This window comes from Pipistrellus hanaki (genome assembly GCF_964339955.1).
Source record: "Pipistrellus hanaki genome assembly, chromosome: 9".
NCBI classification, from domain to species: Eukaryota; Metazoa; Chordata; class Mammalia; order Chiroptera; family Vespertilionidae; genus Pipistrellus; species Pipistrellus hanaki.
In genome coordinates this window covers 23,206,545-23,229,814 of record NC_140511.1, presented here as the reverse complement: position 1 = coordinate 23,229,814, position 23,270 = coordinate 23,206,545, and the positions used below count along the sequence as shown (strand labels likewise).

The following is a 23,270-nucleotide window of genomic DNA, read 5'->3' as shown; positions in this document are numbered from 1 at the left end:
CTAATATTAGGCATATGACCAAACAGAATATTTATGCAAACCATATTCTGATTATCAGCATGATTTTTTTTTTACCTCTACACTGCCCAGCAAATCTAAAGAAATAAAACTGTTTATATAAGGGTAAAATGAAATAATGCATAGATAATGTTATGTAAATTAAAATGTTCATAAGGCTGAGATGGTTCATATTATGTGCTTTTTAAAAAACATATATACATACATATATATATATATATATATATATATATATATATATATATATATATTTCAGAAAAGGAGAGAGAGATAAAAACATCAATGGTGAGAGAGAAAAAAAAACCTTTGATGGACTGCCTCGTGCACTCCCCACTCTGGGAATCGATCTCACACCCAAGGCATGTGCCCTGACTGAGAATAGAACTGTGACCTCCTGGTTCATAGGTCGAATGCTCAATCACATCCAGGCTGTGCTTTTCAACAAAGAGATTGTGGTTCAGATATTCAGTGAATTACCTATTAACTGTGTGGAACATGGACTTCACTAGAAGTCAGATTTTCTCGTATGGTAAATAAACTTTAAATTATATTTTTGGGTTATCATCAGGAATAAATGAAATAATATGCAATGCTTTTGCATAGATCTATGGCATACTTTATGCTCAATAAATGGCAATTGTTATGATTATATACTCATGTAAAGGCAAATGTCTCAAGGAATTGTTGTTACAAGTATTGTTAATGAAAGAGGAATAACAAAAAGATGAGGGAGGAAGATGGCTTCTCCCCTTTTTTTATTTAGATTGATAAAATGCTAACCCTCCTTTATATGATTTAGAGGAAGTTAACAATCCAAAACCTTACACAATGGCAATTCTTTTGTTGTTGTTGTTGAGATAGCTCCAGTGTTGACAGATAAAGCTACTTCCTTAGTGCAGCCCTTCTGATGATATTGACTTTCACACCATCTGCATTGCCAATGGTTGTGCTGACCTAAATGAATGAGTTTAGATATTATTATCAGGTCCCTAAGGCACCTAATAAAATCCCCACTAATGCATTTCAAATGATGACAGTCTGTTTCCTCCTAAAAATGTACCAATTCAGAGACCACTTTTTTCAGTTTATAGTAAAAGGCAAAAGGTCTATGAACAAGGCAAGCAATATACAAAGTTTATTGTATACACATCTATCACATTCTCAATTTTTAAAGAATAACTAGTAAAGAAAGGGGAAAGGCAGATATTTAAATTAAAATAATCATTTCATAACTAATTTTATAGGCAAAACAGCAGGGCACGCCTAAGCATACAAAATAGAAGTAGAATAGTTATATTCAATTCACTATAAAATAACAAACCTTATTGAGAATCGGCTTTGAGCACCTCATAGAAACAAGAATGCAAAGATCAATAAGATGGTCTAGCTGGGAGACAGAGGTGTAAACAGAAAATTACATCCAATTTCAATAAATTTCTATGCAAACCCAGAAATAAAACAAATTTCTCCAGGCTATTTCAAGAAAAGCCACATAAAGGAGCAATATTCAGGCTAAGTATTGAAAGAAGAACAAGGAGTTGCTACTCTCCTTCCCCCCACCCCCACCCCCCAAAAAATATCCCCAAATAGAAAGAAAATCCAGTTAGTAGTATTACACAAACTTAAGACCATGGAAATATGGGTTTGATATTGCAGAAATATACTCCAGGGCATAGGAAGGAAGCAGTATGCAGAATGACCAGGCAGGCATGGCATGTTTTGCAGTAAAACCATGGTTAACTAAAGGCGATCCAAAGGGAGCCAACAGCTGCAACCATGTGCCACGATCGGTAATAACCTGTGATAAATGCATATTACTTGGCATTATTAGTCCTCACAACTATTTAAGTTAAATTGTATTTTAACTTCTTTCTTTTTTTAAATATATTTTATTGATTTTTTACAGAGAGGAAGGGAGAAGGATAGAGAGTTAGAAACATCGATGAGAGAGAATCATCGATCAGCTGCCTCTTGCACACTCCCTAGTGGGGATATGCCCACAACCAAGGTACATGCCCTTGACTGGAATCGAACCTGAGACCTTTCAGTCCTTAGGCCGAAGTTCTATCCACTGAGCCAAACTGGTTTCGGCTGCATTATAACTTCTTTATAGTTTGTGGAGCTAAGGTTAAGAGAGCTAAGGAAACCAGTCATGGGCACATTTCATTATAGGTAGTTGAGCTTGTATTCAAACCTAAATCTAACTTTTAGAGCCATGACTTATTAATGGTTCCATCATGCCTTTCTCTTCTGATTGTTCTTTTTTTTTTGTCATTTACCGTTTTTGTTGTCCCTTTTACTGGCTTCTCTAGCTCCATCTTATCTGTTCCTTGAATACTGAGGTTCACCAGGACTCTATTTTTGTAAAAGTGAAGGGAATTATGCAAAATTATATGGGAAATGTAAGCATTTTTACTAGAAACAACACAACAAGAGAAAAAAATCAGAATACCTTCAGAAGCTAGCATGAGTTGATTAGTGAGCACATATTAATTTGTAGGATACAATACAAAAAACAACAACAAAAAAACCCTAGGTAAATAGCCTATAGATACCCATCAAACTGTTTAATTAGTAAGAGAATAAAATGATTAAAAATTAAAATTACTTAAGCAAGTTCTCAGGCAAATTCTCATTTCTACTTCTTTCTTAACGAGTCTTTAATTAGCTGAAATTACATTAGGGAAGTTTCATGCCTTCTATGTCTTTGCCAAAATACAAAATACCCTCTTTACTGAGAAACGATGGGTGTAAGTAGATAATGAAACATATTCCTCGGGAGAAGGCAAAATTGTAGTCAATTTAGTATTGTTGAATATCAACTTGTGTGTATTTTTGGCTAAACAAAATTAAAGTTAACAGCAAGCAAGGGAAAATTTGGTTAGGAATATTTCATGTTGTTTGTTTCTCATCTTCGTATGCAAAATTCTTTGAAGGCAAAAGCATAAAAGCTATTTGATTTTAAAGATTTAATGTATCTTTGTAATATTACAATGAACAAAGGGATTACCTATGATTCACATTAAAATGGCCACCTTCCAAAATGTAAAATAAACACCAGGGTAAAGTTATAAAATAACTTTATTTTTCTCCTATTCCAGAATCAAAGTAGATGCTAGACTTCCTATGGTTTATGAGAAACTGTTATGAAGATCATTTTCAAACTAGTGATTATTTTGTGCTTATTCTTAAAGATGAGCACAATTGGACTGGCCAAATTTTTCTAAAGTATGCATAAGGAGGAAATAAACATTTTATGAAATACCCGAAGGGTTTGCAATCCTTCAAGTATTTTTTGTTTCTACATAAAATACAGGGAAATTCTCTTTATCTACAGTCCAGGTGATTGTGACTGTTGCCATTTTTACAAACCCAGTAATCAAACAACTGTATCATTTATACTTGTGGTTGTACAACCACAACTTGCATTTATAAACCTCAATCAGTCAGTATCTTTAAATTTTTAAGAAATATAATGTTTTCCTTTGGAATGAAAGTGTAAGACATTCAAAGCTAAGTAGGATGAATAGAAGTTACTATTGCTATCATAAGAGAATGGTATGCATGACCCCAAATAGTAAATAGCAAAAAAACAATTAAAACAGTGAAAATATTTTAATTGGAGGAAAGCATTTTCAAGGAAGCTGCTTCTGTCATATATTCAACATATTTAAGGCTGTCTAAAAATAGGAAATGGCCCAACACTAAAAAGATAAGGCATTGTTCATGTTTTATTTAAATGAGGGAAAATGAGTGTAGATTATATTTTAATAGTGTATTAAAATGGACCTCGCAAGTGAATCAGAAATGGAAGTTAATTTGTGAGAATAATATGGCTATTTGATAGAAGGAAAAAATGGCATTGGGAAAGACTAATAAATACCATTAAGAAGTAAATTTGACTATCATTTATTTAGCACTTACTGTATGCAAAGCCCGGTGCATGGTGTTATCATACATTATATCATGTAGCTCTCAGAAAATAATTTCATGGCACTATTGTATGTGTGTGTGTGTGTGGGGGGGGGGGGATGAAGGGGTCTATTCACTTATTAAACATTTATTAAATTTCTAGGTAATAAAAGATATATTTGGGATACATGATTAATAAAGTTGTATCCTTGCTCAAAGGCCTAGTTTACAAAAACACATTTATATGCAGATAATAAAAAAAGGATAATACATATCTTAATAAAATTATACATAGAGTAGGGAAAGTATAAGAAGACATAGTAAACTCTGCTTTGGTTGCATAACAGTTCCCTAGCTAGAAAGTGAGAGGGCTAAAATTTAAATTCAATTCACAGAACACGTAGCCTTGTTTTATCTGTCCCAATTTGTAAAAACATCACAAGTTCGTTTAGAGTTTGCAGAAGAACTGGCATAGTTAAAGCAATGGATGAAAGCAACGCTGAGAATCAACACGTAGTCACAAAATGAAGATGCCTGGCCTTTTCTTCTTAAAGGCTGGCAAACTAGATCAATATTGCCGGAGCCATGAAAGAGTGTTCTGATATGTTAGATGCCGGGTTTGAGTACTAACTGTGGAGCAAATGGCTTCTAAATGTAATTTACAAATATTTTTGATCCCTAAAGAGACCCAGAGAGTGACAGAGAGAAAAGAAATGGAGAAAGGGAAGTGGAGTGAAGGGGGATAGAAAGAGAGAGAGAGAGGGAGAGAGAGAGAGAGAGAGAGAGAGAGAGAGAGAGAGAGAGAGAGAGAGAGAGAACACTAAAAGCTGTAAATTTCTCCAGAAAGTATTACTGAGATGATTCTTAATTTTCCCTGGGTAACAATCAGCAAACTTCTCATTAAAAGGAATTTTAAAAGGTTTGCTGATTTGCAAAAACATGGCATGAGTGATGTATACATTACTTGCATAATTGGTTTGGTGCATACATATGGCACATGCTATTTTGGAAATGTACCCCCTCTGTGTTCATTATAGCTATCGCTCCCTCTGTTCCATGATAGTCATTTATAGTTACTCATCACAGTGTATTATTAGAAAAGCGATGAATCAGCAGTTTTATGCCTTCTCTTGAACAATCCAATCTCTGAAGTTTTTGAACCACAGTATATTATCATAGAAAAAAGCAGGTTGCCCAAATTTGTTTCTGGATATTGACCTATACATTTTATAGAGATTATCTTCACTTTAATAATAAGTTTTCCTTTCATTGTCTTTGATGAATTCTACTGTCACATTCAAAGCAAACAGTTTGCTTTGTAAAATAATACATGCTAAACTTTTAGTAAATCTGTACTGTTAACATAAATTTATTTCTACATTTTCTATTGAGATATACACAAAACAGCTTCAGTTTTCAGCTGGAGAAGCCAAAGATCACATACGTAGGAAATGGAGGTTATCTGCCCTTTTCAGCATAATCCCAGGCTGCTGTGTGCCTTGGAGATGAGCTTAAGGAATAGCAACATCAAAGAGACGCCTTTCATTTGAGTGTTCCTAATTCAAATTATTCCTGTTTCTGTGTTCAGAGCCCAAGGAGATAGAAGGTTCTAGCCAGGTTCTAGATCCTCAGACAAGTATTTTAAGCATTGAACACTTTTTAAATCATTTTGCTAAGTTCCACAATCACACTGTAAACTGTGGAACACCAGTTTCATGTCTCAAATGAGATTCATTTACTATACAGTCTTTTGACTCCACATGTATCAGGGAAATTAAGAACACACACAATCGCATTTTGAATGATGCATAAGACCTTAACTATGGTCTCTGGGCCTGGCTAGCTGGGTTACTTCGTACTACTTTGATACTTTAAGAAGTTTACCACAATAAGAACAAATTAGTGGAGACATTTAATAGAACATTTAGTAGAATATTAAATATTCTATTTTGAAATTATGTCAAGTTGTATTATATTAAAATGCCTCATAAATGTGTAAGATATTTTCTGTGTGATTTTTATATGGGAGAGAGGTATTATCTGGACCTTTTGAAGAAGGTAAAATGCCAAATATTTTCATACTTCCTTCTTGGAACATTATAATAGAACTAGAGGCCCGGTGCATGAATTGGTGAAACAGTGGGGTCTCTAGGCCTGGCCAGCAATTTTGGCCCATCGGGGCTGGGCCAGCTGAGTGTAGGGGGAGCTGCTGGAGATTGTCTATGGGAGCGCACTGAACATCAGGGGTCAGCTCCTGCATTGAACATCTGCCATCTGGTGGTCAGTGCCTGTCATAGCAACTAGTTGACCAGTTGTTCTGGTCATTTGGTCATAACAATTACTTAGGCATATATCTATATATCTATATCTATATCTATATCTATATCTATATCTATATCATCTATCATCTATATCTATATCATCTATATCTATATCATCTATATCTATATCTGTATCTATCATCTATATCTATATCTATTTATATTAGAGTCTCTTTGCACAATATTTGTGCAAGAATAGGCCTTCCTTCCCTGGCTTCACTGCCAGCCACCTGGGAGCCAGCAAGTCCCCACTCCCAGGCTGCTCAGAGCAACACGTTCTTGCTTCTGTCTGAAGCAACACTCCAGTGGCTCCTTCCACCACCCCACATCCCCTCATAGCAGGCTTCACACTGTTCTGCCTGCATATGGAAATTAACCTCCATCTTTGTTGGGTTAATTTGCATATTAATTCTGATTGGCTGTGGTGTAGTAGAGTGATGGTTAATTTGCATGTTTCTCTTTTATTAGGTAAATATATATACTAATAAAAGAGTAACATGCTAATTAGTCCTGGAGATCTTCTGGATGTCCTTCTGGACAAAGCAGTAGTAGTGGGGCCAAGGCAGAGGCAGTTAGGGATGATCAGGCTGGCAGAAGAGGACAGTTGGGGGTGATCAGGCTGGTGGGAGGGGGCAGGACAACAGGGGGTACAGTTGGAAGTGAACAGGCTGGAAGGGGGGTCATTGGGGCAAGCAGACTGGTGAGGGGGGACATTTTAGGGTGAGCAGGCCAGCAAGGGGGGAAGCAGTTGGGTGCAAGCAGGCTGGCAGGGGGGGCAGGTGGGGGTGATCAAGAGAGTAGGGGGGCTCTTGGGGGTGAGCAGGCCAGCCGGAAGGGTACTTGGGGGTGAGCAGGTTGGCAGGGGGGCAGTTGGGGGTGATTAGGCTGGTAGGCAGAGTGGTTAGGGGCAACCAGGCAGGCAGGAAGGTAAGCGGTTAGGAGCCAGCAGTCCTGGATTGCTAGAGGGAAGACCAGCTGTCTGTGGGATTGGGCCTCAATCCCCTGAAGGATCCCAGATTGGAGAGGGTGCAGTTTGTGCTGAGGAAAACCTCCCTCTCACCCATGCACAAATTTCATGCACCTATCCACTATGATAGATAGATAGATAGATAGATAGATAGATAGATAGATAGATGATAGATAGATGATAGATAGATAGATGATAGAGATTCTGATTAAGGCATTGCTCTGCACATTGGTGCAAGACAGAGAGAAAACAAAGATAGATAGACTTCAACATGCCATTCAACATTTATTGAATATGTCCTATATACCAGCCACAACTACTGTGACAATTCAGAGAATATGCAGAAAAGTCCTATATCTAAGTTACTCAAAATTTGTATTGATAGTTTCCAATTAGCCTTCACTCTAGTAGGTAATTATGAAGATGGAGTTTTAAAAAATGAATAATGATTAGCACCCCAATCAATTTAACCATTTCATCATCACTCCCACCACCGTTGACATCTAACATGTTTTATATAGTACTCCATGCCTGCTACTGGGCTAAAGATTATTTAGATTTTATTTTACCTAATCCCCCCATTGAATCTGGGAAATAGATGCTATTTTGATTTTATTTTTCTGAGGAAGAAATTGAGCCTTGAAGTAAAAAATTCCCAAGACCACTGCATCAGAGTCAGCATGAACGCAATCCAGTTTTCCAGTACAGCATCCAACTGCATTTTCCATTAATTTCTTCCCCTGTAGAGCAATAAATATAGTGCCATTGTTTTGACCCATAAATTAGGCTGTATTATTGTTGCTCCTTTCTATAGATAAATCAATATGTTTAACTTTGAATTAGAAGATTATCAACAAGTACTCAGAGCAGGATGGGTATAGCTAATTTAATTGTTTTTATTGCCTAAAGTAAATCAGCAAGCAGACATCAACATCAAATTGGACGCTTGACCTTATGACTTACTTATTATAAACGGCAGTAGCAGATGGAGTCCAAGACCAATGATATAACTTATCTGTTTGCACCTCGTTACCCTTTTATTTCACTGTTTTTAAAGTGAGAATTCAGTAATCAGAGGAGAATCTGCTTCTGCTGTTTTTCTACAGGCAAATTAATGTACATGAAAGCAACCCGGAGACAGTATTTAGAGTCAAATATTAATAAGGAAGGTATGACTTTAAAGGCAGCAAAGGAAAGGAAGATTAATGCACAGCAGAAAACCAACCCCAAAACAAGCGACTTAGTCACAAATATTTTGATATGATAAAGGGTAACTGATACTATAACAAATTACTACTATGGCATTCAGCAAGGATAAAATACCAGTAATCTTATTTTGAAATCTAATATTTTCTCATAAGTCTTTATTGACTGACAAATCTGTATACTATAATTCATGGTGCTCTTATAAGATGTTTATAAAGTTGGTGTATGAGAATTCTCCATCTGCAAGGAAAAATAGTTGTATTTATAATCTCAACTACTCTACCAAAGCCAATTTTTCTGTCTTGAATAAATTGATTTTTGGCTGTGCATAAATTAAATGTCAACACATCTCTCACAAATCTACTTATGGACAGCCAAAAGCCAGGCTGTGGAGCTAGAAAACAAGTCAATACAAATAACTGTATCTTCTCTTCAACAAACAGCACAAACAGAAGGGAGCTTCAGTTATGTTCCTGTTAATTAGTTGATTTTTGGAGAGAAATTCTGCCACCTTCCCCCTTCCCACCATGAGCTGTGAAAGCTGTTGTATATTGTCTTTATGTCCAGAAATGTCTTATAAAACATTAGCTCCAGCTGAACAAACACTAGAAGGAAAATTAAAAATACTCGTATTTATAATGTAATCTTGGTGTAACTTTGTAAATACATTCAATTTAAATGGACTGTCCATAACCTCTAAATCTAAAAGTTTCATTTGAGTGCATGCATGTGATGCTCTTCCTCTGCCTTTCCTAAAAGGATGTGTGTGTGTGTGTGTGTGTGTGTGTGTGTGTGTGTGTGTGTGTAGAGCCTCAGAAACTGCTAAGCATTACAATGTATGCAATACAAAGAAAAAATCAATCATTAACTTTCCAAGTAAATCCAGCAATGAGCAAATACATATAGAGCATGCCATGAAATAGATGAGTGCTAAGAAGATAAAGAGGGCAGGAGAGGATGGATATTGTAGAGTTGTATTTTGTGGATCTTTTTATTAAGGTGATATTTGAATAGAGACTTGCAGTTTGGGAGAAAATAAGTGTGGATATTCTAGAGAAAGTGTTCTAGGCACATAGCAGAGTATCCTAAACCCTGAGATTAAAGAAACTTAATGATCACAAGGTATTTGGAGTGGGTGACAGCGAAAATGATGTTAGGCAATCAAAGGGGTAACCAGCCGAGATAGGTTTGGCTCAGTGGATAGAGTGTTGGTCTGTGGACTGAAAGGTCCAGGGTTCGATTCTGGTCAAGGGTATGTACCTTGGTTGCGGGCACATCCCCTGTGGGGGGGGGGGTGTAAGAGGCAGCTGGTCCATGTTTTTCTCTCATCAATGTTTCTAGCTCTCTATCCCTTTCCCTTCCTCTCTGTAAAAAATCAATTAAAAAATATTCAAAGGGGTAACCAGGTTAAGGATATTTAATGTCATTTTAACAAAGAAACATTAACTATTAGAAGATGGTATTGCCAGTGTTTTGTTTCTTTTTAGATACATTTACCTTTTAAATTGATTTTTTTGTTTGTTTTTTAGAGAAAGAGGAATAGAAGGATAGAAACATCTATGAAAGAGAAACACTGATGGGCTGCCTCCTGCTCCCAGGGATTTAGTCCGAATCTAGGGCATGTGCCTTGCCCGGGAACAAACTGGTGACCTCCTGATCCATGGGCTGGTGCTCAACCACTGAGTCACACCAGTCTGACTTTTCATTGTTTTTTGATTGCCTTTGGTTCAGTGTTATAAAAGCATGAACTATATTAATTTTAAAAATCAAATAAAATTGACAACTCAATCTTGTAATCTTCAAAATGCTCTCATGGATGGTCAACAAATCATGGGGAAAGGTAAATTCTGTGATATCCAACACCACTGATATGTTACCTAGTTGACAATTAGTTGTGCAATCAGTTTTCATTATTGTCAGTTACATAATTCTTCAACACTCTAGAATGGTAGAGGGACATCAAAAGAATATTACCAAGTAAGAAACTGAGATATACAGAAGTTAAGTGACTTGTCCAAACATAAAAAAGTCAATTAATTCTGCTCTTGTTTTTTTTCAGTAATGTTTATCTTCCTAATTCCAAATTCAGTGATATCACATTGGAAGCTTGAGATCACCCATGGTGGGATTATTATGAAGACTGAAATTACTGTAAATAAATATTTTATTTATTGATTTATTTACTATATGCCCATTGCAAGACATTTCTGCACTCAGAGGGGGAGGGGTCCCTCTCAGCCTGGCCTGTGGCCTTTCACAGTCTGGGAGCCCTCGGGGAATATATGACTGACAACCATGAGGAGCAGGCCTAAGTTGTCAACTGGACAGAGGCTCCCACCACCACAGCTGTGCTCCCTCTGTGGGAGCACACTGACCACCAGGGGGCAGCTCCTTTGTTAAGCATCTGCTCCCTGGTGGTCAGTGCACATCATAGCGACTGGTCATTCTGCCATTCAGTCAATTTGCACATTACCCTTTTATTATATAGGATTGAAAAATCTTGGTTACTAGTCTGTTGTGATTACAGATCGATTTTTTAAATATTATATATCCCTTCACATGAGAAATGAACATTTCATATTAGTCCTGTATTATATCTGCTGCATTTTATTGAAAGGATATGTTAAACTATATTTTTAATTCCAAGAGGCAGACTGTATCCAGCCCAGAAACTAATGACACATGTGTTGACTCTAAACACTATTATTTTAACAGAGAAAATGTTTGATGAATTACCTTTTAAATTATTAAGTTCTTTCAAGTAAAAAAAAACAAACACACAGTTTTAGTCTAATGTCAACTAACAGCTTGACTATATATTACATGTTTTAATTGTTTTCAGTAAATCATCTTCACATTGGGTAGACCTACTCTAACTTCAGAGTGATAATATTCAATGTGATTAAACACAATCATAGGTTTGGTAGGCAAATGCTTGATTTCTTAGAAGTACAAATTATAAAAATACATTTTTATTGGCTAGTGATTATGAGCAAGGTAAAAATTCCAAGTGTAAAATAATGACATGAGTGAATATGCAAGCCACACTTATTATCCAACAAAACACTATCCATACTATATAAACACAATCAACAGTAATGTTGTTTTTCCTAGAAATGCATAGAAGGTACTTTATTAAGGGTTAAAGTCTATTTTATTTATAAACTAGAGACCTGGTGCATGAATTCGTGCATGGGTGGGGTCAGGCCGGTCTGCCCCGATTGGCTAGGCCCGGCCAAGGAAGAGACTGAAGGCGATTGGCTGACAAGCCCTGCCCCTAGTCAAGGTTGGTAGTCAATCGGGGGTGGGGTTTACCAGGGGGAAGAGCCACGGGCTGTTGGCTAACCAGCCTCACCCGGATCGAACTCCAAGTCAAGGGGACAATTTGCATATTAGTCTTTTATGATATAGGCTTGTTCTTAATTTTCTTTATTATACCTGTTGTTGAGTTGAAATGCTCAACTGTTCCTGTCATTTTATACTGTTTTATCATCTAGAAAGATAAAATGTTGAGTTGAATATTATAATGTATATTAAGTTATAAGTACTATGAGGGCCAGTGGGTCCATTTTTTTATAAACTCATAATGCCACAAGTAGACTTTTATTTATTACTTTTAATCTTCAACAAATGCAAATTATAGATAATTTTCTTTTACTATTAAAACATAACATACATATTATTAGATTTAATTAATAGACCATATTGGTGAAATGAAACTTTCAAATGAGGGGAATGAAATGTATTCAAATAAGCAAAATAGAAAACCTTATGTTTAAACCATGATCTCTGAGATTTATTTAGGTAAAATTTAAGTTATGCTGATATGGGCACATTTGCTTGTTTTTTAGATTTGTGAAACTGTAGCCTTGGTCACATAAGTAATTTATTTTATTTATTTAAATTAAATTTATTGGGGTGACCTTGCTTGCTATGATCATATAGGTTTCTAAGTTACAAGATCTGTATATTGCACCATATGACCACCAGCCAAAGTCAAATCTTCTCCCATCACCTTATATTAAGACCCCCTTCTCCCGTTACCCTTTTCCTTCTGGCAACTACCACACTACTGTTTGTGTTCATGAGTTTCAGTTTTATATTCAATATATGAATGAAAACATATGGTTCTTTGCCAGCAGTTTGTGTAATGTAATAGTTAACATGTTCCCCTCACCCATAAGTAATTTAAAGATTGAACTCTCTCAGGATTTTTTTTTTTGTTGTTGTTGTTGTTTTTTTGTTTGTTTTTTTAAATATCTCGTGCCTTGCACTTATATTCCTGCTGAAAAAAATTCAATTTTGTAAAGTTTAATCCAAGATTATGCTTGTAATCTCTATATGATTCAACCAGAATATTAGGAAATACTATTGAAAAAAACCTATCGGGATAAGTGCATTACTCCAAACTAGTTTCTATTTTCTGAAAGGAAATAAATAAATATATATATTTATAAATATAAATAAATAAATAAATAAATAAATAAATAAATAAATAACATATATATTAAAGAACCAATCTGGCAACTTTAAAAACGGTATGGAGCTAGTCTTACTTTGTATGAGAAGAAAACTGTGTAAAGAGTGCTTTTTGTTGGCTTTAACTGTATCCATAGGCAGGAAAAGATAATAAATCTCAAGTTGACAGCAAGCTATTAAAGATCTGAAAAGAGCACTCATGTTAAAAGCTCAACTATGGAGTCTAAAGGGGCGATTCACACTGTAAACATTTACCAGTTATGAATGGAAAAGATCATTTGCATGTCCCAAATTCCTCACAAGGTAACAACAACAAAAGCACTATGAAAGATACTCTAAATATTTCACCCTTCTTTTCCTCAGCGCCTTCTAAAATATAGATCTTAGGGACATCTGTAATAGTGTCAATGATATTAATTAATCAATTAATTAATTAACCAACCAATTAATTAAAAGGTGGATCTTGCAAGGCATGCCAAGAAAATTTGGAGGAAGAGGCATGCTGGCAGTCCTAAGAAAGCATTCTTTATTAACATTCAAATAGTTCTGGGGTTTGGGGCTATTTTTAGACATTCAGCTATCTCTGCTTTTCTGTTTGTACTTCACCTCTAACTTTTTCTTGCAGATAAACATTTGATTAGATTGTTTGATCTTCAGCCAAAATTAATTTTCTTATTGGAGGCTTTTGGTACAGACAATGATTCTTGATTATTGAGAGTGACTTGATGCACTTGGTTTTAGAAGCCACATCAATGGCCTTTAGAAATAATTTCTTTTTTTCTTTTTTTTCTTTTTTAAATATATTTTATTGATTTTGTACAGAGAGGAAGGGAGAGAGATAGAGAGTTAGAAACATCGATGAGAGCCATCGATCAGCTGCCTCTTGCACACCCCCTACTGGGGATATGCCCGCAACCAAGGTACATGCCCTTGGCCAGAATCGAACCCGGGTCCTTCAGTCCCCAAGCCGACGCTCTATCCATTGAGCCAAACCAGTTTCGGCTAGAAATAATTTCTTGGGTTTCTTCCTTCCCAAGGCGCTAGTGCGACTGACAGCCATTTTGAAGCTTCTTGACCTCTTCAGTCAATTTCACCTAATAGCTGTCCTACTTACTCTGCCAGTTCCTTTAAAAAAAAAAAAAAATCTACATAATCACGTCAAGGTCCTGAATCAAATGTATGCCTCCACCCAAATTTCATAACCAATTGCATGATATGCAAGACCTTCTGTTGTTCAGAGATTACTTATGTGAATTGTGGAAACGTTCAGGTTTTGAAGACAGAGTAATCATATAAGTTAGCATATGCTTTGCCACATAGCTAGTGAGGGTAATTCACTTATTTATGCTAAACTCAATGTTTTCTACTATTAAAAAGTGAAGATTATTGCTGAGACCGGTTTGGCTCAGTGGATAGAGTCAGTCTGCAGGCTGAAAGGTCCCGGGTTGGATTCTGATCGAGGGCATGTACATTGGTTGTGGGCACATCCATGGTGGGGGATGTGCAGGAGGCAGCTGGTCAATGTTTCTCTCTCATCGGTGTTTCTAGCTCTCTATTCCTCTTCCTTCCTCTCTGTGGAAAATCAATAAAATATTTTTTTAAAGTGAAGGTTATATACATGAGAAGATATACAGAGTACCTACATAGTACACTGCCTGTCCCTCTGCAGATACTAAAGTAAATGAACAAGGAAGTTTATTTCTACTTCTCCATCTCCTGTTTTTCATAAAATCTTATGGACTGTGCAGAGAGCAGTGATCTCACCACCATCACCTTCCATGTCAGAGCAGCTCTACCCCACAGCCCTAAGGATGTGCTTCAGACCGCAGCCCATCTGAATTGGGTGAAGGGTCATGTCCCTGTACATAGCCTCACTCATTTTCTAGACCCCAGGGCATGCTTGCTGGTTGGCAGAAAGGATAATAAAACGAACTTAATTTCTCAGAAGTTGAACAGTTTACTTTATATCATTATAAAAATGTTTTACAAATTACTGCAATTCTTTATTTCGGGGTTAAGTGATTATTTCCGCTCTTACCCTCTAACTTCAGATGTATGTCAAAACCTGTTGCGCCTAGAACGGCTAATTGGTTGTTGTAGCTTATTAGGGCTGGACGTGTTAAATACAGACCCTGACAGCAGTGAAATTAGGGACAATACGAAACCAGAGTTATATGGACTGTAGCTAATGACTGGTATGTATCATGCCAGTTTTTAAATTGGGTCCTTTATGTACAGTAGATTGGGTTGTGTGGTGGGGGTGGGATGAGGGGAGGCTGGAGGAAAAGAGGTAAATTTCTGGGGAAATGTAACTTGGTGGTGGATTGGCAATTCTTGTTCTAAGACCTTTCTTTTGTGATATTTCCCTTGACAATAAAACAATTGCCTAACTTCTTGTTATTCTTATACACCAATGAATAATTTATCTGTGTTACCCATTGAGGCTTGTTAACTAATTTTATCATTACAATAAATATTCAGTAAACACCAGGCACCATGTATAGTGATCTTCATCAGATATGTGGTAGTCAGCAAGAGAAAGACTATTCCCACAAGACACAGTCTAATGAAGAAGACAGATAATTAAAATAAAGTGGGATAAGACTGCAGTTAGAGTAAATACAATCTGCTAGGGAAACATGTCTGGTACTCAAAGATGGTTATAGGTGATTTAATCCAACTCTCTAATTATAAATGCAAAACCATGATTCAGTTGACTGTGGCCTTGGTTTGGCTGAAAAGCCCTCTTCAATGAATCTTGAATAACCAGTCACAGGAAGAAAAGGAGTTCAGTAAAAATGTATTTGAAAAAAAAAAAAAGTTAAAAAATATAAAGAATAAGTTGTCTCCGAAAGAATATATCAACCGTGTGTCATAGTTTTTAGATAAAGATAGTTTATTTCAGTGTGCATGACAATACCGATTTTAGACATTTTAGCTTGAAGTACAAAGGTATTTCCCTGTTAATTGGTAATAAATTATGAGTTCACACACATGAGGCCATACCCATCAAAACGACTAGTGTTGAGCAAAAAAGCAAGTTTCTAGAGCTCAAATCCTGGTGCTTTCAGAATTTGAACAACCTACAAAATCCTCCTAAGCCTCAGAATCCTTGTCGAAAAAGAAGTGGAATAATGTTTACGTAATTGAGTTGTGCAGAAGACTAAACAAGATAATTATGAAGAAGTGTCTTGTTGAATATATGATATATTGAAAGCAGCCAATCAAAGGTAGCTTAAAAGAAATGGCTACCTACCAGGGAACTTTCAGGTCTTGTGGTTACATAAGAAAATACAGACAAGATAGAGCTTTTTTTTTTTTTCTTCTTTTTTCTTTTTTTCTATTTGGAATAAAATTCTGATTGTATTTTCCATTTTCAACTTGAATTTTATTCTCATGAAGACAAAAAAAAAAGTGGGAAACTTAGTATTCTTGCCATTTGTTTTCCATAGGAAGGCAGCACTACTGCTAGCCGCACTGCTATAGAATTGTAGTTTCTGGAAAACATGGACTGATAACAACACTCTTCTTTCAGATACCTTCTTATTCTTCCCTCCCTGCTTTATTGCCTGAAAAGTATAATCAGTTCTTTCACTAGAAAGATTCTTCCCATCAGAAAGAACACTCAAAAGCAGTAAATGAGGAGCTTTCTTTTATGTTCAGGGTGTTGTCCAAGCTGTATATTAAACATTGGTATTTTTATTCTAATAAATATTTATAGAGTGCCAAGTATGTGCTAGGCACTATTTTCAAGCTCTGGGGAGACTGGGGGAACAAAAGACTTTACACCCCTGAATAGAGGTTATGTGGTACTGAGGAACAGAAATTAACTAAATAGATAATTAAAGCCTCATTTCTATTAGAGAAAAAAATGGGAATAATTCAATGACCAATGCTCTAATTTCACTTTAAAGAAGTTACCGAGAAAACTGGGAAAGAGGAGACTGTACTCGTTCCCATATCTTCATTGTTGAAGGAAGCTGTAAAAATAGAAACAGAATTTATGAGCAAAAGCATCTTCTCTCTTTTCCTGCTGCGAGTAGCTACTTGGAAACCCTGTAACTGGAACTGTTTCCACACATAAAAATATTCTAGTATGTTCACTTTTCTAAATAGATATGATCCTTGAATGGCATGTGTTTAAACCACACAAGTACACTTACATATGGATGGATTTTTTTTCGACAATTATCTGAACTGTTTTCTATCTGCAGTTGGGAGTTTGTGGGTGCAAACGGAGGACAGTATGTATTGATCTATGCCATTTTATAGAGGGAACTTGAGCATCTGTGGATTTTGTTATCTTCAGGAGTTCCTGCAACCAATCCCCTGGTACTGAGGGACAGCTAAGGTTTGGGGAGCCAACACATATATGCATATGTTTGACAGAGTGGGGATCAGCACCTCAACCTCTGCCATGTTCAAGAATCAACTATAACATGCTTTATGCTGCATGACATTGCTATGATGATCTTGAGGTGTAAACATAATTTGCCATTTTTATTTTACTTTTCCTACTTCTGGGTGACAGTGCATTGAATATTTCCAAATTTTAGGAGCTCTATAAATGTATATTTTGGTAAAATTTACATAGGATGTCTTAGTCTAGAAAATTAGCTTAGAATTCACTTTGATTTGTAATTCTAATGTGGACATGTGAGTAAACCTTTTCATTTCTCCAAATCCAATTATCACCCTTATTTACTTTGTCTTTTAGAAATATGGCTTGTAGTGAAAACAAAATAACTGCCCCACAAAACTTGCAAATAAATCAACAACTTATCATAGATTTTTACACGCATCACAAATTTCCAGAGCCAGATTTTGTGGTTATAATGTCATCCTGGAAAGAACTGCAGCTGTCTATTCAGGTGTGTTGAATTGCTACTTGATAGGAATAATTACCTTCTACCCTCACCAGGTAATTGCCTTTTGATTGAGGTCATCAGAGCAATCAAGACAGCGAGAGGTGGAAATCTCAAGTAGAAAAGGAGACAAAGGGAAGACTGAACAGAATTTTGAAAAGAGAACAAGAAACAGGTGTAAATCCTTTATACTATTTTATTTACAATAATAATTTCAATAGTAACAGTCATTAAAATTGCCATCTTGTATACCCTAGGTTAATTGACTTTATAGCTTATTACATTTTTTGGATTGAATTAAGAAGTATTTTTAAGCATTTGATTAGAATCATTAGCACATTCATTTGAATGACAACTCACTAATTTAGTCTAAAATATTAATTTCACAAATATCTTATAAAAGGAACTGTACTAGGAACTGGGAGTGACAGAGATGGCTATAGTATAAAGAATATTTCAGAGTTTACATTCTGATGATTGAGAAACATTTAACAAATAAAATTTATATTATTATAGATAATGAAAGCAAACAATTTAGAAGAGAAGGGGACAGAGAGCATTTTAATAAGTAGAACAGTGAAGAAGAAATCTTTGGTAAGTTGACAGTTTCTTAAATAAATAATGTTGGTGGCGAACTTAGACCTTGGTTCTTGAGTTTGCTAAGAAAGAATCCAGAACCAAGAACTCAAATAAAAGAACATTAATTGAAAAGGTCACAGATGTAATGGCAGACATCTAGGCTGTATGGATTCAGAAAATAAGGAAGGGCTATTAGAGCTTAGGAGAAGGAATGCAAAGAGATGTACCTGAGGGAAAAAGTGTGGCAAAGGAGCAGATGTGCTACAGAGAGTGCACCTGAGGAAAGAGGGGGGTGGAGAAAGGAAGGGCATCTTTAAGACAGAGAGAGAGCACAAGGGGTCCTTTGACTTAAGGGCTTTTACCTGTTTTCCAAAGGTGGGGATTTTAGGGGTGGTCCAATAGAATATTTATCAGCTTTCCAGGTGTGTCCTTTCAGGGTTGTGGTCTCTACTGATTGGTTGGCATTAGAACAGTGAGTCATTAGTCCATGCATCTGGCCCAGATTTCAGCAGTGGCTTCACTCCCTCTGGTTTTGCTGCTTTTCTGGACCTGGACCTGAACCTGAAACCCACTTAGGCCTAGATGTCATCTCTAATTTGAACAAAACTCTGTCTCTGAGTTCAACAGATCCAAGTCCCCTCCCCCCCCCACCCTTTAGATTATTTGATGAGGGTCAGAACCTTGTCATGAGAATTCAAGGCTTAAGGAAGTGGTCATGCATGTTTGTGTGGAAGTCATATGTGGCTGTTTTCTGCTCCCCTTGTTCCTTCTCCAAAGGGGTCTAAACAGTCTGACTATTACATGCTCAAGGAGGAAAGGTCACCCTGGGGGTAAGGTCCTAGCCAGTAGCACTTGTTTGTTTCAGTTTTGCTTATTACTGGGCACCAAGGACTTTCTATCTTGATGACATTCTGTACCTTGCCTATCCTTCCTGCTCCTGAAAAACCAATGTGTCAAAGAAGAAATCCAAACAGAAATCAAATATATCTTGAGATAAAATGAAAATGGAAATGCAATATACCAAAATTTATGGGATGCAGTGAAAGCTGTTCTAAGAGGGAAGTGTGTAGTGATAAATGTCTATACCAATAAACAAGAAAAATCTCAAATAAACAATCTAACATTATACCTCAAGGGACTTGAAAATGAAAAACAAATTAATATCCCACTTAGAAGGAAGGGAATATGAAAGATCAGAGTGGGACTACATTGAGTAGAGACTAAAAAGACAATAGAAAAGATCAATGAAACTGAGAGCTCGTTCTTTGAAAAATAAACAAAATTGACAAACCTTTAGCTAGACTCAACAAGAAATAGAAAAGACTCAAATAAATAAAATCAGAATTGAAAGGGTATATGTTACTTGATGTCATTTATACCACAGAAGGGTCATAAGAGACTACTATGAAGAATTATAGGCCACAAAATTGGACAAACTGGAAGAAATGGATAAATTTCTATGCTCATACAACATACCAAAACTGAATTATGATGAAATAAAAAATCTAAACAGACTAATTACTAGTAAGAAAATTGAATCAGCCAAAACCGGTTTGGCTCAGTGGACAGAGCATTGGCTTGAGACTGAAGGGTCCCGGGTTCAATTCTGGTCAAGGGCATGTACTTTGGTTGTGGGCACATCCCCAGTGGGGGGTGTGCAGGAGGCAGCTGATGGATGATTCTCTCTCATCTATGTGTCTAGCTCTCTATCCCTCTCTCTTCCTCTCTGTAAAAAATCAGTAAAATATATTTTAAAAAAAGAAAGAAAGAAAGAAAATTGAATCAATAATCAAAACCTTCCAGCAAACAAAGAGATCAAGACAAGATCACTTTATTTGTGAATTCTACGAAATCTTTAAAGAATAATTAATGTCAATCCTTCTCAAATTCTTTCAAAAAAAAAAATAGAAGAGGAAGGAACCCTTCCAAACTGGTTTTACAAGACCATTATTACCCTGATATCAAAATCAGACAAAGATGCCAATAAGCAGTATTAATGAACATGGATGTAAAAATGCTTGAGAAAATATTAGCAAACTATATTCAACAGTCCATTAAATAAATCATATACCACCACCAAGTGGGATTTATTCCAGGGCTACGGAGGAATGGTTCAACATCTGAAAATCAATCAATGTGATATACCACATTAACACAATGAAATATACCAACCATATGATCTCAATAGATACAGGAAAGCAGTTGACAAAAAACATGCATTTATGGTTAAAATAAAAACTCTCAATAAAGTCTGTATAGAGGAAATGTACCTCAATTTAGTAGAGGCTATTTTTGTCAAGTGCACAGCTAAAAAACAAACAAATAAACAACAACGAAAACCTCCTAAAAGTCTTTTTGTTTCAGAAAGAAATAAGCAGATCAAAAAGTGCTTGTTATTATTACTGTTGTTCTTATATATTTAGTGCTATAGAGTATTCAATGCTAATTCCTCTCATAAAGAATACAGTTCCAGACCCAGACATACAATCTTAGGGGAAGAGACAAGATGGTTTAATTTATTTTATCTTTTAATTGACAAAGTAATGAATGAAGCAGGATTGGGAATACATGGTACACAGAGCCTTGATTTTTCTCTCCAATGGTAGGAAGCAAATTTGAAAAATACATTTTGGTTCAATGTCACTGTCCTATTTGTCATTCAGCATACTGTATTTCTGTAAAAGCAATAGATAGCATTCCTTCCTTTAGAAATTTTTGACATTCCAAAAATTATGTATGGAAAGTGGCTTTATTCTATGCTTACATTAGCATAGTATATCTGCTTTAGTCTAGTGAGTTGAGGTTTGGGATGTTTTTGTTTTATGAAACAAAGCCCTATACTATATTGTATATTGCAGGTAAAGTTAAAACATTTAAATCATTTCCTCCGGGTCTATGAAACAGAAAGTAAGATGCATAGCTTTTAATTTTCTTTGCTATGCTAAGAAGTCTTTACTATAATTCAAATTTTCTCACACATTTTGGAGTCTGTGTAAAAAAATAGCATAAGGCAAATTTATACCAATATTGGATACAACTTCTCTAATCAGAATCGTTTTAATACCATTTTTTTTAACATAATGGAAAATTTAAAATCTGATTGTAACGGGGGAGATAAAGTGATTTATCTTTAACAGCTGTGTTTATTTTTATTATTCATTTTCTGAATCATGTTTCTACATGCAGGTGCCCAGAAATTACTGTGCAAGTGGTGCACATATTTAGAAAGCCCTATTTATAGTGGGCATGTTGTTTTGACAATTTAAGACAAATGTCTTAATTAAAATAAACACTGTCCTCAATTTTTCAGCAAAACCAGCAATTGAGATTATTTGGTATATATTGCTTAAAATTTAATCTCACATTTAATTTCTGGGCCGTGGTTGCTGTATTACCTAACAAAGAACATAATCTCAATGATTTCACCAAAATGCGATGTAGCCTAAACCTAAATACATTTATTGATGTAATTAACTTTAGGTTATCCTTTGGAATCAACGCCATCTTTTAATGTTTGAAATGATGCTTATATAAGGAATATTGCAATGTGATATTGGAAGAACAAATAAATCCTTCCTTTTATTATATGAAAGGCAATTTGACTGTTCTCCTATGACATGAGCAAAAAAGATTCAATTCCTTCTTAATAATAATATTCATAAGTACTATTTATTAGCACATGCCCATTTTGCTAGGCTCTTCAGGTACAGTGCCTCTATATTTACAACAGCCCACAGAACCGTCATCCTTTGTAGATGATAAGTGTATTTGTCAAGATAGCATGGATTTGTCATGTTCATGTATCATATCTAAATATCAGTGCTTTAGAATAATACAATTTTATCTCTCAAGAAAATTCTGCTGATAGATGACTCATCAGCTATTGTTTAGGAGGTAATTCAGGAATTAAGTCTGGGATTTTTGTGGTTTGTTATCTCAGAAAGGGGTATCCACACTAGCAAGGACACGGGAGAGAACACCCAGAGAGTTCACACTGAAACTCAAACCTATACCTTCTTTGTCATATCACATCTCTTCATTTCACTTCACTTTGCCATCTGCTTAGCTGGAAATGGAGATACAAATCTAAGAGAAAATATGAAATATTTGGTAAACATTATCTGCTTTGACAAATGATGAGAATGCTGTCTCAGTTTGGTCAAATAACTTGTCTATAGTGTACAACCAATAAGATGCAGTACCTTAATGTTGGGGCCAGTTCAAACCTACACTACTTCTTGTATATGGTATACCGTACTTTAGTGGGGAAATAATATACACGAAGAAGCTTTAATGGTCATGTATTCTCATGTTATGGTATGTACAGATTGGCAATGAAATTATATATGGGAAAGGCACAAGTATGGGAAAGGCACAACTCGAAATTCTGTGCCTGTACTAGACATATTCAGAATTACAGAGCAAGATGTCAGCTTTAAAATGATCCATAATTTCATCAAGTTTTCACAGGCATTTCAGGTTTAAACACATTAACTAAGTAATATATTACAAGCCAACTAATAATACTTGAACCCCTTTTAAAGGAATAAGAACAGATCATTTAGAGTCAGAGGCACTGATTTGAATCCCAACTGACTATATTAAGTACTATATTAGGATTGTGATAAGCATTCGTGAATATTACTTTCCTCCTACAGAGAACACTATGAGATAGGTGTTATAATTCTCTCCATTTCACATCTGAATTCACGAAGTCCTAGAGTAGGGGTGTCGAACTCAATCAGAGAAGGGGCCAAAATCTAAAATCCAGCCTAAATCGTGGGCCGAATGGTTTACTGAATAGTCATAAACTGACAGCGGAGTGCAGTGATGACAGCGCGGTGCGGGCCACATTGCAAGGCCTGGCGGGCTGGATTTGGCCCGCAGGCCTTGTGTTTGACACATGTGTCCTAGAGAGACTAC

General features: G+C 35.9%; 1 protein-coding gene across 4 annotated transcripts in view; it reads left to right on the top strand.

Moving 5' to 3' along the window:
• Positions 1 to 23,270, top strand: part of CNTN5 (contactin 5) — a 917,150-nt gene that overhangs the window by 249,027 nt on the left and 644,853 nt on the right. The window contains exon 1 of one of the 4 annotated variants that reach the window (XM_084894672.1): positions 10,481 to 10,575. The exons of the other annotated variants lie outside the window; for them this stretch is intronic. The gene's annotated coding sequence lies outside the window, so the exon portion shown is untranslated. Of the gene's footprint in view, positions 1 to 10,480; positions 10,576 to 23,270 lie in introns of those variants that run through there. 4 annotated transcript variants of the gene reach the window in all.